Here is a 17,108-nt window from a genome sequence, read left to right as displayed (position 1 = left end):
ACACAAAAATCAGTTGCCTTGGTATACACAATATACACAATGAACAAATTCAAAAGAAAGTTAGAAAACAATACTGTTTACTATAGCATCAAGAGACAGACTAGGAAAAAATTACCCAAGGAGGTGAAAGACTTGCACACTGAAAACTACTAAATGTTGCTAAAAGAAATCCAAGGATATACAAATAAATAAAAAGACACCCTGTACTCATGAATTGGAAGAATTAATATTCTTAAAATGACTTTATTACTGAAAGTGTTCTACAGATTCAATGGAATCCCTGTCAAAATTTCAAAGGCAATTTTTGCAGTTAAAAAAAAAAATCATACTAAAATTCATAGGGAATCTCAAAGGACCCCCAACAGCCAAAATACTCTTGAAAAAGAAGATGGACATCATTTTCAGATTTCAAAACATATTACAAAGTAATCAGGATGATGTGGTACTGGTATAAGCACAGATACAAAACCCAGTGGATACCAGAAATAATCCAGTGAATATATATAAAATGTACAGCCAAGGGTGCAAAGACTACACAAAGGGGAAAGGACAGTCTCAATAACAAATGATGCTGAGCAACTACATACATACCAGCAAAAGAATGAAGATGGAACCTTACTTGCATCAAAGGTAAAAACTTCCGTATCACAGGATACAATCCACAGAGTGAAAAGACAACCTCTGAGGAATGCAGGTGATGAAAGTGATTTAAAGAATTTCCCACTGTCAGAGATTTAGGTTGATTTCATAGTTCAAACTCAAGAATGGACTAAAACATTCCCTGGTGATCCAATGGTTAGCGCTTGGTGCATTCACTGCAGTAAGCCCGGGTTCAATCCCTGGTCGGGGAACTAAGTTCCCACAAGCCTTGATGGGGCATCGCAAAAAAAAAAAAAAAAGTTAAAAAGAACAAATTACCTCTTACTGGTCTGTTTTCCAGATTTTACCAGATACTGTGCACATTAACGTCCAGCTTCTTTATCCTGCTTGACAGAGAGCAGACAGTGCATCCTGATGGGGCCCTAAGCAATCCCTGCTGTCCAGTAGCACTGACACCATGTCTCCAATCCATGGGTGTGAAGCCCTGCCCAGGACTACACCCAGCAGAGCCTCTTCACAAGTTCCAGGTCACTGGGTTATGGGGAAATGGGATCTAAGTGGAGATGACAGGCCCTGAGGGAAGGACCCGAGTCAGTGTGAATGTACAGGTGTCAGGCAGGATACTTCAGAGCCAGAGATTAGCGAGTCCAAAGAAGGGCATTTCAGGAAGGACAGACAGAAGAAACAACTGAGAATATGACTTTACCTGAGAAAGAGCCATTCCAGACTCCTTTTCTTTCCTCTCCCTCCTCTTCAGGGCTCTTCCTCAGACAACGTTGAGTCTTTAGAGGTTGACCTTGAAAGTGGAAAACAGGCTGTTTAATGCTTGCAATCAACACACCCCCTTCCTGAGTCACCACCACACACACAGGGAAGCCCTCAGCATGGGGAACAGACGGTCCTCTGTTGCCCACTGTCCCAGGAGGGACTCAGGACAGTAACTCCCACACACAGACCAACCAGTGAGTTTTCCCACCCTTTCCTTCAGTTCAGGCTCCCCTCCTGGTGAGGCCCTCACGTACCCAGCAGCAGCGGGCACCTCAGCTGGACCCGACGATCCCCTGCAGGTCACAGACCAGCCCTGATCCATCCCCACGCAGAGCAGAGCCCTCACCCTCAGCCCAGATCTCAGCCATCAGGAATGGGGGCGCTCAGGGTCACGATGCTCAGTGAGGGATCTGGATTGGAACATCCTGGGGCACCTCAAATATTGTTGAGGTTGGACCCCCACACTGACAGTATGAAGAGGAATCCCTGGTCAGAGGGTACAAAACATGTCTGTACAAAATTCTTCATCGATCTAAGGAAAGGCCTGGGTTGAGCAGCACTCACAGGAGGCAAGCCCAGCACAGCCCCCACTTGCTTTTCATTTTCCAGCTTTACTGAGGCCTAACAGACGTATAACAATGGTGTACATATGAGGCATCCAATGTGCTTATTAGACAGATGTATACACTGTGTAATATTCACAACAGAGTGCTTTACACGTCCATCAACTCACAACGACCATTTTATTTCTGTGTGCTAAGAACACTCAAGTGTTACTCTCTCAGCAAATACCAGGTATATAGAAACACAGTATGATTAACGATAGCATGATGAACATTAGATGAACATGTTGCAAATATTTACCTAAATATAATGATTTCATTTCCTTTGGCTATCTAGACAGAGGAACCTCTAAATTGTTTTCCGTAATAGCCATACCATTTACATTCCCACCAATGAAGCACAAGCGTTCCTGTGTGTGTGTTTTGAGACAGGTAGGGAGAGGACCGTAGAGGAACCAGCACTGGCCTGGCAGCAAGAAAGTAGCGGCTACACCTTCCCAAGAACGTGCCTCTGTATTACTGATCACTGTGGTGTTGCTGGCCCTCTGATTCTTGGAACAATCTCTCCCTACATTAAAGAACTTAATGGCCCCTCTCAGGTTCTGTCCACAGAAACATACCTAGCAAAATCTCCCTAATGAAAACTTTCTGCCATTTGAAGCTTACTACTCATAACTTCCCTTCTGGACTCAAATGAGCTTACAAACTTTCATGGGGTCCAACATAGTTTCGATAAAACCCATAATGATCAACTCATCGTGCTAGAAAATACCAGAAAACATGCCAAGCTCTAATAAATCATGCCAGAGGGAAAAATACATATAAGACACCCAAGGAACCAATAGATGCAAAATACCATATTTTCATTCACAGTAACCACAGCCCAAACACTGTCATCTTCAAAAACTACACATAAAAGAAAGATGTTTCCAACGATGCACATCCCCCAGTGAGACCCAAACATCCCCCAAGGCAACACTCCAATTCGCCTTTCGTTATGTTTCACAGTGCAACTGAAAATTTCTTTATCTGCGACACAAAATACTAAAAAGTACCAAAGGTAAACAACAAAATGACCTCCATATTAGTCTAAAAACTGCAGAATGATTCCTCTCTTTCTCTCTCCCTTTTTTTCTTCTGGAGCAGGAAGGATTTATTACTTGCAGCAAGTAAGGAGAACACCAGAGATCTTTCCCAAAGCAGTATCCCTGCACAATGATTCTTGACCTCCCAGAATACCCAAAACAAGTCATTTGCGGAGTGGATGCTGTAGGGTACCCTCTAGCTCCATTGCCTGAGGACAAGGCACCCATCCTCCTGCACCCAAAAATCCCTGTGGGCTCAGCTCAGGCCATACTTCTAACATCAGAGGAAAATGATTTTCTGTGCTTAAAACCACTGCCTTCATTCCTCCTCATGTATGGCCATGAAATACCAGATTAAACCAATGCATGGAAACCTCAGTCTCAGCAGCTAGGTCCCAGGGAACCTGAGCTAAGACACTATGGCACCTCAAACCATGCAATGCACCCACAACTACCCATAAACCCAATTCCAGGTGCTCCAGCCAGAACTGAGACATTACTTGCCAGGAGTTCCACACACCCCTTGAGCCCAAAAGGGACAAATGCATACACCGTTCATTGGGCTCATCTTGAAGCCCACACTTGCTGCCATATCCCTCCTGCAGGCTCTCCTCCAATTTTCCCATTGTTCTCCCTCTCCTCCTTGCACTCATGGGCAAACAGGGCTAAAGGACAAAAGTACCTCTCAGGAAAGCCATCGCAACAGGAATACACACAAGCTGCCACCGAAAGGACACTGGGCATTCAATATGCAGGTCAACAAAGTTGGCCCTCCTGGAAAAACTTACGAGAAAGTAAGAATGTTACGGAGTCCAGTTACAAAGGACATTTGAATGCAGTGTGGGAGACTCAAAGACAGGCGGTCCCCAGATTTCTTGTCCCCAAGACAGATGGTCCCCAAGTTTCTTCTCTCCTGTTCTCCCAGCTCACAGGTAATTAAAAGATACCCTAACTCTTTGAGGGAAGTCTCCTTCATTCCTCCTTAGGTTCTGGACTTTGGCCCACAGTTACCACAGTGAAATCACTACCCCTGACTCGGAGCAGATGAACTGCTGGAAGGCAAAGCTCCTGTCCAAGGAGGCAACTGGTCCCTGGATGTGCACAGCCTGGAACACCTGGGGGCTACAGTGGAGCAGTGACACAGCACACTAAACATGGGGACACCTCAACATTCTACATGAGGACATCAGTTCTGTAGGGATTTTTAGCACTCCCTGCATCTTTTTGCTCTTATTTTGAGTAATTAAGCAGCCATATGGGGTAATAATCAATTAGAGTTGAAATGTCCAGAACAAATGTAGGAACCATCCTCATCACCTACCGTGTTCCCCTGGTCTCCCCTGAGGATTATTCAGCCCAACCCACAGTCCCAGCCACCTAACACATCCCCAGAGGGAGATGCCGCAGCTATCCAGGGAAGAAGAGGAACACTGTGCATCCTTCAATGAACGGAAAAGGAGGAAGACTCCAAATAATCAATGGAGAGCGGCATTTCTGTTGAAGGTGATTGATACAGAGGCAATAAAATGTGACACAGTCAGGAGGAGATGGCGAGCCCTCTCTGAGCCTAGACCTGAAGGGAGACAAAGGGCCTGTGCTACGGTGACTTCAAGGCAAAAGGTAAGAACAGGAACTATGATGTCAGATAGAAATAGTTTTTGTTTGGAAACAGACAAAAGGTGAATGTGCCCAGGGTAGAGTGAACCATGAGAACAGGGTCAGCTCCCAGGATGAGGCTGGAGACACTGGCAGGGCCCTGATGACACAGGGCTGAGCAGCCACAGGGAGGAGTTGGGATTTGTCCTGAGGGCAAATAAGAGCTGGTGCAGGTCTGAGTGCCAGAACTGGCATAAACTCTCCTCGGATTTATACTTAATGCAGAGAAATATTTCTGACTACGGTCACTTCTACTCTGAGCCTGTGGGAAGACAGGAACCCATATACAATTCTAAATAAAACTAGACACTCTCTCCAAAAAGAAGACAAACACAATTTGGCCAACCACTTCAGGGTCAGTGTTACTTTGACTGAGAGTTTCTGGTCTAGTCTCTCATCTCCATGTTATAAGTGGGCGCCCTGAGGCCCAGAAGGGAGACTTTTCTGAGAAAGTCCTGGTTGAGTGAACAGAATCAGGTGTAACTGAATTCTGAAATGAGATCCTGAGGGGTCGGTGGGCAGAGTCTGTCCTTATCGCCTGTCCCATTTAAAACACCATCTTTCAGGTGCCTGATCAAAGGAAACTTCTCTTTCAATGTCTGATCACACTGTCACCAAACAGGTAATTTTTCTTTCCAGAAAAATCACAGTAAAAGAATTAAAAAATAAACAATTGGAAAAGCATAGTTGCTGGTGCATAAAACATTGCAAGCGTTCAGCTTAGAAACAAGATCTGAGCAAACTTCTTCATCATGAATAGAGGAATAAAAGGTGAAAAAGAATATTAGACTAACTGGTTAAACTAGGTTTTGACTGTTAATATAAAAGATCAATGACATATCTACCAAGTACTCATCAAAAGAGTCTAAAATTATTTACTAGTTACCAAAGAACTTTACCAGTATACAAAGATAAAGCAGGGGAAGAACTCAGGTGTCAATTATATCTGAATAAATAAAATGAATTTGTGAATTTTTTTAATCTAAAGATCCTGCTGTCAATGTTTTAAAAAAATTGAGGATTGGGGCTTCCCGGGTGGCGCAGTGGTTAAGAATCTGCCTGCCAATGCAGGGGACATGGGTTCGAGCCCTGGTCTGGGAGGATCCCACATGCCGCGGAGCAACTAAGCCCGTGTGCCACAACTACTGAGCCTGCGCTCTAGAGCCCGTGAGCCACAACTACTGAACCCGCGTGCCACAACTAATGAAGCCCGCATGCCTTGAGCCTGTGCTCCTCAACGAGGGAAGCCACCGCAATGAGAAGCCCGCGCACCGCAACGAAGAGTAGCCCCTGCTTGCCGCAACTAGAGAGGGCCCACGCGCAGCAGCGAAGACCCAACGCAGCGAAAAACAAATAAATAAATAAATAACAAAAAAAATCGAGGCTTTATCATATTTAGAAAAGAATCACATGAGTAGAATACATAAGGCCACCAAACTTATTTCACAAGTTAGTAATTATTTGCAGGAAATTAGATATCTAATGCACTAGGATATATGCAAAGTTAAAGGAAAGACATAAATGTAAAGAAACCAGAGAGAAAAAAGTAAGTCCATTACAGAAAAACAAAATTTTTAATTTCTTTAAAGAAGCACCATGTAGTGAAAGTCAGTCATTTCCTGCCCCACTAGTCTCTCCCCTGTCCTCTACCCCACACCAGGAAATGGAAGGGGGTGACCCATAACTGCCTGAGTCAATTCACTGCCCCTTGGCTGAACAGGGATTGCAAAGGGAAGTTTTCTTGTCATACAAACAATTACAAAATGCACAAACCTTACAGTTTTGCAATACAAATCCTCACCTGTATAATTTGAGCAAGCAACATTTCAATTTATTAGCGTCTAAAGCCAGAAGTCAGTATATCATAACTTAATCGTACAAATCCAATCAACTCACCCCCAACCTGGACCCAGTCTGCCCTCCACCTGCACTACTATGTGTTTCCATTTTATTGTCTATTTCTTTCCCTGTTTCTGTCTCCTCCTTTTTGATCTTATCTACTCCCCTGGTGCTCCTGCTGGCCTATCCATACATTTCTGCCTCTTTCTTCCCCCAACTCTATTCCCTCTCTGCCCGGCCCGTGACACCCCTTCTGTCCCTGTTACTCTCCCTTCCTCCCCACTCTCCGGCACCCCAGGTGGCTGTGCTTCCTTTCTGCTCTCTCTCTTCCTCTGCTCTGCTAGCCACAGAAGTCCTCTGCTTCTCTCCCAGGACCAGGATGCCCTGAAGGCCATGGTTCCACCGTTTATCCTCTCCCAGATTTTCTGTGCAGTGCCTCACCACTGCTGCCCTCCCTACTACCACTGATCCAGGGCCTCTCTCTATGTTGCTCTGCAATCCCCGGAGATCCGGCGTTTTCATTTACTTCTCATTTACTTTTCATTTACTTCATTTTATTCACCTGCTATTTTCAAGGCTTACTTAGTCTCTTTCATTTCACTGTCTCTTTATAAGCTCCTCAGCCATCCTCTACGTCTCCATCCGCTCTCCCTCATTCTTTCCACCCTGTCAGCTTTTCTATTTCTCTCTCAGTCGCTGTCTCTGCTCCTCCAGTTCCCCCATCGCCCACATATTTACAGAGACCGAGACGGAATAACATGCCGCCTACCGGAAGAGTCCATTCTCCAGCGGGGTGGAATTTCAGACGGAAGAACACTGGGTGTCACACGGCTGGCCCAGGTCACTCCCCGCCCCCCACGCCGGGTGAGGGGAAGGGCTGACTATGAAGGGGAGGCCGGGGAAGCAAAAGGACCGGCCTGAGGAGACGCGAGGACAGAGGCGCTGGGAGGGAGGGAGGGAGGGGGGGTCTCAGGAGAGGGGCGGGCTCTGCAGAATGCCAGGACCGGGGAGAGAACGTGGGCTGTCCGGGAGCGGGGCGGCCGGCGCTGCCCTCCAGGGGCCGAGAGAGCGAGGCTGGGGGGCGCGAATCCACCTCGCGGAAGGGGACGTTACAGGCGGCGGGAAGGGACGGAGGCAGTAATGGATTTTAAGCAGGAAAATGTCGCGAATGGAGGTGTCTACCTGGACCGAAGGCAGAAAAGCCAAGGGCACCGGGACCGGCCTCAGAGCGAATTCAAACCCAAAGGTAAACATGCCTGACCTGTAACGGCGACGTCTGGATTTACTGGGAGCGTAGGGGCGGGTGCTGGGATTTACGGTCCTTGGTGACCCCCCACACTCTGAAGATGGAGAAAGGGGGGCCGCGCGGCACAGATTAACACCAGAAAAGAAAACTTACTCTCAGCAGGGCGACCTTCTCTCCGCGCTGTCCGCTTCCGCTTCCGTTATTAACGGCGCGAGCGCGGAGTTAGAAGCAGGGCTTCTGGGGGCGGGGCTTGGGCGGAGCGCTAGCGGCGAGGGGCGGGGCGAGGAGGGAGCCCCTGTCAGTCCAGGGAGCGCAGTTAGGCGGGGCAGGAGGCGGGTAGGGGTAGGTTGGCCCCTAAAGCTTGAAACTGCTTGTTTTAATTTACTGTTTGCTACAGTTTTAAGGCAAAAGCTTACCGTTGCTTGGGCCAGTTATCTCGGAAACTAAGATGTTTCCTCCTAACGAGTCAAGAATGGTGTCAATAAAAAGCTGTTTTTGCCAGCAGTTAGCTGGCGTGTCTAAGTGAATTGATAAATGTATATGAGATAAAAGGTTCCAGGTAGGGCTTCCCTGGTGGCTCGGTGGTGAATAATCCGCCTTACAATGCAGGGGACTTGGGTTCAAGCCCTGGTCTGGGTAGATCCCACAGGCCGCAGAGCAACTAAGTCTATGTGCCACAGCTGCTGAGCTTATGCTCTAGAGCTCGCGAGCCACCACTACTGAGCCCATGTGCCACAACTACTGAAGCCCACGTGCCTAGAGCCCGTGCTCCGCAACAAGAGAAGCCACAGCAACGAGAAGCCACGCACCTCAATGAAGAGTAGCGGCCGCTCCCCGCAACTAGAGAAAGCCCTTGAGCAGTAACAAAGACCCAACGCAGGGCTTCCCTGGTGGCGCAGTGGTTGAGAGTCCGCCTGCCGATGCAGGGGACACGGGTTCGTGCCCCGGTCCGGGAAGATCCCACATGCCGCGGAGCGGCTGGGCCCATGAGCCATGGCTGCTGAGCCTGCGCGTCCAGAGCCTGTGCTCCGCAATGGGAGAGACCACAACAGTGAGAGGTCCGCATACCGAAAAAAAAAAAAAAAAAAAAAAGACCCAACGCAGCCATAAATTAATAAAAAAACACACTTGCTACATTCCGCTTCCTGATCACAGAACTCATGGTGCAATATGAATGTTAGAAATACCTGTGAAATACTGTTCAGATGAATTGCCAAGGATATTTTCCACTTGTTTCATGAAAATTAATGTGTGCAGGTATTTATCAGATTATAAATATGAATAATTTTTCAAGAGGCTTTTTGAAAGGCTATTAAAAAAGTTAAGTTATAGTAATAAGCATTATATCTCAACTGTTATAAAATTCCATTTTGTGAAGCCTATATGATACATATGCATGATATATATTTATTGAACTATGGTTGATTTACAATATGACATTCACTGCACGTGCACAGCATAGTGATTCAGAATTTTCATAGATTATAAAACTTATTACAAAATAATCGCTATGATTCCCTGTGCTGTGCAATATATTGTTTAAGATATTGCTTATCTATTTTATACAAAGTATTGATAGCTTGGCTCTCTCAATCCCATACTCTTATCTTGCCCTTCCCCTCCTCCCTCGCTTCACAGGTAACCTAGTTTGTTTTCTCTGTGAGTGTGTCCTGTTTCACTATATACATTCATTTCTTTTCTAGATTCCACATTTAAGTGATATCAAGTAGTATTTGTCTCTCTGTCAGACATATTTCACTTAGTGTAATATGCTCTAGGTCCACCTATGGTGCTGCAAATGGCAGAATTTCATTCTTCTTTGTGGCTGAGTAATATTTCATTGTAGATACATATACCACTTCTTCTTTAATCCATCTTTTTCCTTTTTTTATGACTTAAAAATTTTTTTTATTTATTTTGGGCTGCGTTCGGTCTTCATTGCTGCTCACGGGCTATCTCTAGTTGCCGCGACCGGGGGCTACTCTTCGTTGCGGTGCATGGGCTTCTCATTGCAGTGGCTTCTCTTGCTGTGGAGCACACGCTCTAGGTGCACGGGCTTCAGTAGTTGTGGCACGTGGGCTCAGTAGTTGTGGCTCGGGATCTCTAGAGCGCAGGCTCCGCAGTTGTGGCACACGGGCTTAGCTGCTCTGCGGCATGTGGGATCTTCCCGGACCAGGGATCGAAGCCGTGTCCCCTGCATTGGCAGGCGGCTTCTCAACCATTGCACCACCAGGGAAGCCCTAATTCGTCTTTTTCTTGATGGACATTTGGGTTGCTCCCATATACTGGCTACTGTAAATAATGCTGCTATGAACATTGGATGCACGTATCTTTTCAAATTAGTGCTTCCATCATTTTCAGATATATACCGAGGAGTGGAATTCCTGGATCAAATGGTAGTTCTATTTTTAGTTTCCTGAGGAAGCTCATTTTGTGAGTCATATATTTCATTATTATTTTTAAAAACACACTTTGCCCAATTTATTTCATTTGCATTTCTTCCGTTTTACTTCACTGAAATGCCTGGAGGATGCATAAATCAAGGGGTTGTTTTAAGATTTGTGTGGCATGTACACAGAGAAATGACAGATGCAATGTATGAATTCTATAACCATGAAGACAGAATCTCCTCACATTTCAAGTTTATTGAGAGAACTGGAATAGTACCAGGTAATGAACTAGTCTCACAGTGCATAGCAAGAGACTTTTTGCTAATGTGCAGGTGCATCACTGGTATTTTATTTTTATGATTATGAAGATTATTATTTTTTTTTTTAGCCAGGCTGTATGGTATGTCGGATCTTAGTTCCCAAACCAGGAATTGAACCCACGTCCCTTGCATTGGAAGCATGGAGTCTTAACCACTGGACTGCCAGGGAAGTCCCTAACACTGGCATTTTGGAAACATGGTCTGTTAATTTTACCTTAAAAATGTCTCTCTCACAGAAACAGACTCATAGAGATAGAAAATAGACTTGTGGTTGCCAAGGGGGGATCGAGAGGGAGAGGGATGGACTGGGAGTTTGGGGTTAGCAGATGCAAACTATTATATGTAGAATGGGTAAACAAGGTCCTACTGTATAGCCCAGGGAACTAAATTCAATATCCTGTGAGAAACCATAATGGGAAAGAATACTTAAAAAAAGACGGTCTATATGTGTATAACTGAGTCACTTTGCTGTACAGCAGAGATTGACACAACTTTGTAAATCAACTATACTTCAATTAAAAAAATAAGGTATCTCGGGGCTTCCCTGGTGGCGCAGTGGTTGAGAGTCCGCCTGTCGATGCAGGGGACACGGGTTCGTGCCCCGGTCCGCGAAGATCCCACATGCTGCGGAGCGGCTGGGCCCATGAGCCATGGCCGCTGATCCTGCGCGTCCAGAGCCTGTGCTCCGCAACGGGAGAGGCCACAGCAGTGAGAGGGCCGCGTACCGCAAAAGACAAACAAACAAATTTATTTATTTATTTTGGCTGCGCCAGATTCCAGTTGCAACAAGCGGGATCTTTAGTTGCAGCACGGGGGCTTCTTAGTTGCGGCATGAGAACTCTTAGTTGAGGCATGCGTGTGGGATCTAGTTCCCTTACCAGGGACTGAACCCAGGCCCCTCCATTGGGAGCGCAGAGTCTTACCCACTGGACCACCAGGGAAGTTCCATTTCTTTTTTTGATCGAAGGATAGCTGATTTACAATATTGTATGAGTTTCAGGTGTTCCACAAAGTGCTTCAGTTATATAAATTTTTTTCAGATTAATCTCCATTGTAGGTTATTCCAAGTTGAATGTAATTTTATATGCCATACGGTAAATCCTTGTTGCTTATCTATTTTATGTATAGTAGCAAGTCAATCCTATTTGAGCCTCTAGTACTTCACGGAGAATATTTAATGTTCCTTCCCCAATATTTAACATCTCAGAGTTATGATATAGCAGTTATATTACTATATAGAGTCTAATATTAAAATATATTTGGAGGTGATATTAGAGTATTTCCCAACTAGAAGCCTTTTGTATATTTCTCACATTCAGGTACGATGGCATGGATAAAAAACATCTCAAAATGGGTTCCTTTACCTCTTACCCTGATACTGGAATCAGAATAACTACATCACAATTGGAGAGGGAATTCTCTGGCAGTCCAGAGGTTAGGACTTGGCACTTTCACTGTGAGGGCACCGGTTCAATCCCTGGTCAGGGAACTAAGATCCCGCAAGCTGCGGGGCACAGCTAAAAAAAAAAAAAAACTGGAGAATGATTTAAGTGTGTTTAGAATCAGACACAGCAGAAAGGAAAGAAATCTGTGAGTTAGAAAACACAAGGGCTCTAAAAACTTTCCTTGACATTCTGAACATCAGAGTAGCCCAGTGTTACATGGAATATTACCCTATCACGATAAAGAAGAAAGTCTTTTGATATAATCTGTCCCTGACACCTTTTCCCTTTACTTTTTTTCTCTATTCAAGAGGGAAATATGAAATTTGAAATTTCATATTATTAAAATTACCGTGGCCATTTAATGCAACTGGCTAATAATCTTCCATGAAAATGAGACAAAACCTAACATTGAAGAGGGTTTTGCCTCTCAGCCTTCTTCGTCATCCCGCAGCCAGGTTGCTATGAAGACACTGAAGACTTTAAGTGCTCACGGCGGTAGAAGGGGCAGAGGACCTATCACACCGCCCACGGCACCCTCTGGACTTCCTGTTTGGTGAGAATGATAAATTTCCTTCTTTCAGTTACTACCTGAGAAACAGAATTATTATTTTGTCACGGGTGTGGAATGGAGCACGAATGAAAGAATCCTAAACTTAAAATGTGGATGAAAAATACTTCATGAAGACATCTCTTCACTGATGAGTTAGATCTGTTGAGCCCATGTGGGAGAAAATTTCACGGCGTGTGCATAAATCATACTGTGAGAATTTATGACAAATGTTCAGAACGTTCAGGTGTAATGTTAATGGAGTAAAGAATGTGAGGCCACAAATGCAATACAATTACACGTTTATCTGACCATCTGACTTACTGACCTATGAGCCGATGCATTACACAAACCTTCTTTGCACTGATAAACGCATTCACTCACCTGTCAGTTGGGAATGCTTCCAGTCACTGGATATCTAGCAGGAAACAAAATCAATACACTGCCTTCAAGGAGCATACATTTTCTACAAGGGAAAGTCAGCAATAATTAAATCAGATATGATGGTGTTAAGTACGATGAAGGTGTACACGTACAGTGAGAGAGTGACAGGGTGTCCTAATGTAAACAACGTGTTCAGGAAATGCCCACGTGATATAAGAAGATATCTGAATAAAATCATGAATTAATTGAAAGAGTGTCATGCAAGTACACATGGGGACCATGAGACAAAGAAGGTAAGTGGCTTCTGGCATCCAAGAAAGGCAAGAAAACAAATTCTGCCCTGGAATATCCAGAAGGAGCACAGTGCTTTGGATCATTTTACACATCTCGCCTCCAGAACCACAGGAGAATAAATCTGTGGTCCTTCAAGGCCCTCAGTTTGTGGTAATTTGTTACAATAGAAACAGAAAATTTAATAAATTAATGTATGTAGAGAATCAAAACAATCTATACAAATTTCTAGAAAAAGTATAATTTGCAAGGTGTCAGGGTACAATGTGCAAAAATCCACTGTAATTTTATACCCATGCAATTTACAAATGGAAATTAAAATTAAATATATAATACAATGTTTGCTCAAAAAAGTAAAAGTAGAAGGAAAATGTGTAAACCTAACAAAGTAAGGACTTTTATGCTGAAACCTACAACTGTAATGAAACAAAATGACCTTCTATTTAGGTCATCTGAGTGAAACATACCATATTCATTGAATTGTTAACAAAATATACCAGATTAATTGACTGGAAGATACAACATAGAAATTATATTAAAACGCCCCAAATTGACATATATGTTTAATGTGTTTTCAATCAAGATTTCTGTAGATTCAAACAAGATTTTTCTAAAAATAATAGGGAAAGGCAAAAGAACTAGAAGAGCTAAAATACCTGAAAAATACTGAAGTGGCTGGAATCACTCCACATGACCTCAAGATTTCTAATATAGTGACAGTTATCAAGACTGTGTGGGATTTGTGCAGTGACAGACAAATAGACTAATGGAACAGAATGTGGAAACCAGAAAGAGCCCTACATCAGTGCCGTTAACCCTTGAACAGCACAGGTGTGAGCTGTGTGGATTCAATTATATGGGCATTTTTTTCCAATAAATACTACTACAGTACTACAGGATCTGTGGCCGGTTGAATCTGAGGATGCGGAACCACGGATAGAGAGGGACAACATTAAGTTATACGTGAATTTACAACTGGTCATGAGTCTAAAATCCTAACTCCATGCCTTGTTCAAAGGTCAAGTGTACTTCCAACCACTTTTTGACAAAGGTACTCAGCCAATTCAATGAAGGAAGGACTTTCCAACACTGGTGCTAATCAATGAAATATTCAAAGAAGAAAAAAAAAAGAGATCTCCATTTAAACTTTACATCTGTACAAATATTAGCTCAAAGTTAAAGCTTTAAAATAAAGTTTAAAACTTTATTCTATAAGAGATTTAGGAAAAACGGTATAGAATAAAATCTTCAGAATCCAGAACTTGATGCAGAGTTCTCAGACAGGTCACAAGAGCATGACCCAAAGAGAATGTATCTGGGATGAATGTTTCCATGAAAACAAGACAGAATCTTAAAATGAAAAGGCTTTTTGCCCTCCACCTTCACCCTTCTCAGTCATACAGCAGTCACGTTACTATAGGAAGGTGAGGACCAAGTGCTCATGGATGAAGAAGGAGCAGAGGACCCATCACACCCCACACTACACCCTCTGGACTTCTGTTAGGTGAAAAGGATGACGCTCCCACTTCTTTTTGGTCACTGTTCTCCCAGTGGTCTGTCACTCACAAATATAAATTGTCTTACCTGAGGAATAAGATTATTATTTCACATTCGTGGCATTTGTGAGGTAATCTCCAGAATGAGTTCTTTAATTAATAAATTTCTCCTCTTAAGGCCTGGCCACAATAAATGCATTTATCTGGTTGCTATTCAGAATGAATTTTCTAATGAAGCGTAAGATGTGGGTGCCTGATAGAAGCCTCGTCATATCACTATATTATTAAAGTCTCTCACCAGTATGGATTACCTGATGGTAAGTTAGGCTTGACAGAACACTGAAGGATTTGCCACACTCATTACATTTGAAAAGATTTTCTCCAGTATAAAATATTTGGCAGATCTTAAGGTATGAATTTGGACTGAAGACGTTGAGATACTCATTACATTTGTAAGGTTTCTCTCCACTATGGATTATCTGATAGAAAGTGAGGCTTGCAGGCACAAAATCTTTGCCATATTCATGACGTTTGCTCAGCTTCTCCCCACTATGAATTCTCCAATGAATTGTAAGGTGTAAATTTTGAATGAAGACCTTCCCACATAGGTCACATTTACACGGTTTCTCTCACGTATAAATTATCAGATATTTAGTGAGGGTTGAGATCTGAGTAAAGGCATTTCAACTCCATTAAAGTTGAAAGGTTTCTCTACATTATGTATTCTCTGATGAATTGCAAAAAGTGAATTTCGACTGAAGACCTTCCCACACTCATTACATGTGTAAGGTTTCTCTCCAGTATGAACTCTCTGATGCTTTCCAAGGTTTGGCTTTTGAGAAAAGAACCTGCCACACTCATTACATTTGTAAGGTTTCTCTCCAGTATGAATTCTCTGATGACTTTCAAGATTTGAATTTCGATTGAAGACCTTGCCACACACATTACATTTGTAAGACTTCTCTTCATTATGAACTCTCTGATGCTTTGTAAGGTATGCCTTTTGATTAAAGAATTTGCCACACTCGTTACATTTATAGGGTTTCTCTCCCGTATGAATTCTCTGATGACTTACAAGATTTGAATTTTGACTGAAGACCTTGCCACACACATTACAGTTGTAAGGTTTCTCTCCAGTATGAATTCTCTGATGACTTGCAAGATTTGAATATTGATTAAAGACCTTGCCACACTCTTTACATTTGTAAGGTTTTTCCCCGGTATGAATTCTCTGATGTCTTCCAAGATGTGAATTTTGACGAAAGACCTTACCACACTCATTACATTTGTAAGGTTTCTCTCCGTTATGAATTCTCCGATGGATTCTAAGGCATGAATTTTGACTAAAGACTTTGCCACACACATCACATTTACATAATTTCACTCCTGTATGGATTACCTCGTGTGTGGAGAGGTGAGAGCCACGATTAAAGGTTTTGCCACACTCATTACATTGGTAAGGTCTCTCTCCGGTATGAATCCTCTGATGACGTTTAAGGGAGGAATTCTGACTACACACTTTGCTACATACATCACACTTATACAGTTTCTCTCCGGTATGGCTCATCTGATGTCTACGGAGGGATGAGCCATGATTAAAGCTTTTGCCACAGTCATTACATCTGTAAGTTTTCTCACGAGTATGAGTTGTCCAATGACTTACAAGGTGTGACTTTAGACGAAAAACATTGCCACATATCCCACATTTATATAACTTCTCTCCCGTATGGATTATCTGGTGTCTGCGGAGGGATGAGCCATGATTAAAGGCTTTGCCACACTCATTACATTTGTAAATATCGTTCTTAAATACATGCAATTCATCCTGAAAGCTTAATGTAAGCCTATTTTCAATGGGCTTCTTTCCTGAATTCCACCTACTATGTCGATCTCTTCTGTGAGTTACATTTTCCTTACAGGCTACAGACATTCCTTTGTAATTTCTTTCATCATCCTTCCACTGACACCCAAAGTCATCTTCCTGGATTTCCGTGAAGTAAAAATGTTTCATTTCATGGCTTTTCTGTCTTTCCAACATCACTGTTTGGAATACTTCTCCTCTATCACTGTTTGCTCTTGGTTGTAATTTCTTGATCACATGTATGTGAGAGATATCTACAAGATACAAAGAACCATAAGGTGTATTATTCATTACAATTCATGAGTAAATGTTTAATGTTGAATATATGATATTAAACCAAAAGTATGTAATTCCCCAGTGGTCCAGTGGTTAGGGCTCTGCACTCCCACTGCAGGGGGCACGGGTTTGATCCCTAGTCCAGAAACTAAGATGCCTCAAGCCACACAGCATGGCCAAAATAAAGTAAAATAAACACAAAGTAATACTTATGTCCAAAAAGGTTATGAAACTTCCCAATCATGACCTTAAAAATTTTAGGAACACTAAAAGAATAGGACTCTTTTCTTTTTTTTTTTTTTTTTTTTTTTTTTTTGCGGTACGCGGGCCTCTCACTGCTG

The 17,108-nt window shown here is 43.2% G+C and overlaps 1 pseudogene; it reads right to left on the bottom strand.

Annotated features, from left to right (window-relative positions):
- Positions 1–17,108, bottom strand: part of LOC114907190 — a 40,386-nt pseudogene that overhangs the window by 11,610 nt on the left and 11,668 nt on the right.

Source organism: Monodon monoceros, unplaced genomic scaffold, assembly GCF_005190385.1.
Source record: "Monodon monoceros isolate NGI ecotype Baffin Bay Population unplaced genomic scaffold, NGI_Narwhal_1 Super_Scaffold_10, whole genome shotgun sequence".
NCBI classification, from domain to species: domain Eukaryota; kingdom Metazoa; phylum Chordata; class Mammalia; order Artiodactyla; family Monodontidae; genus Monodon; species Monodon monoceros.
Note: the sequence above shows the minus strand (reverse complement) of the source record. Positions and strands in the feature narration are given on the sequence as shown.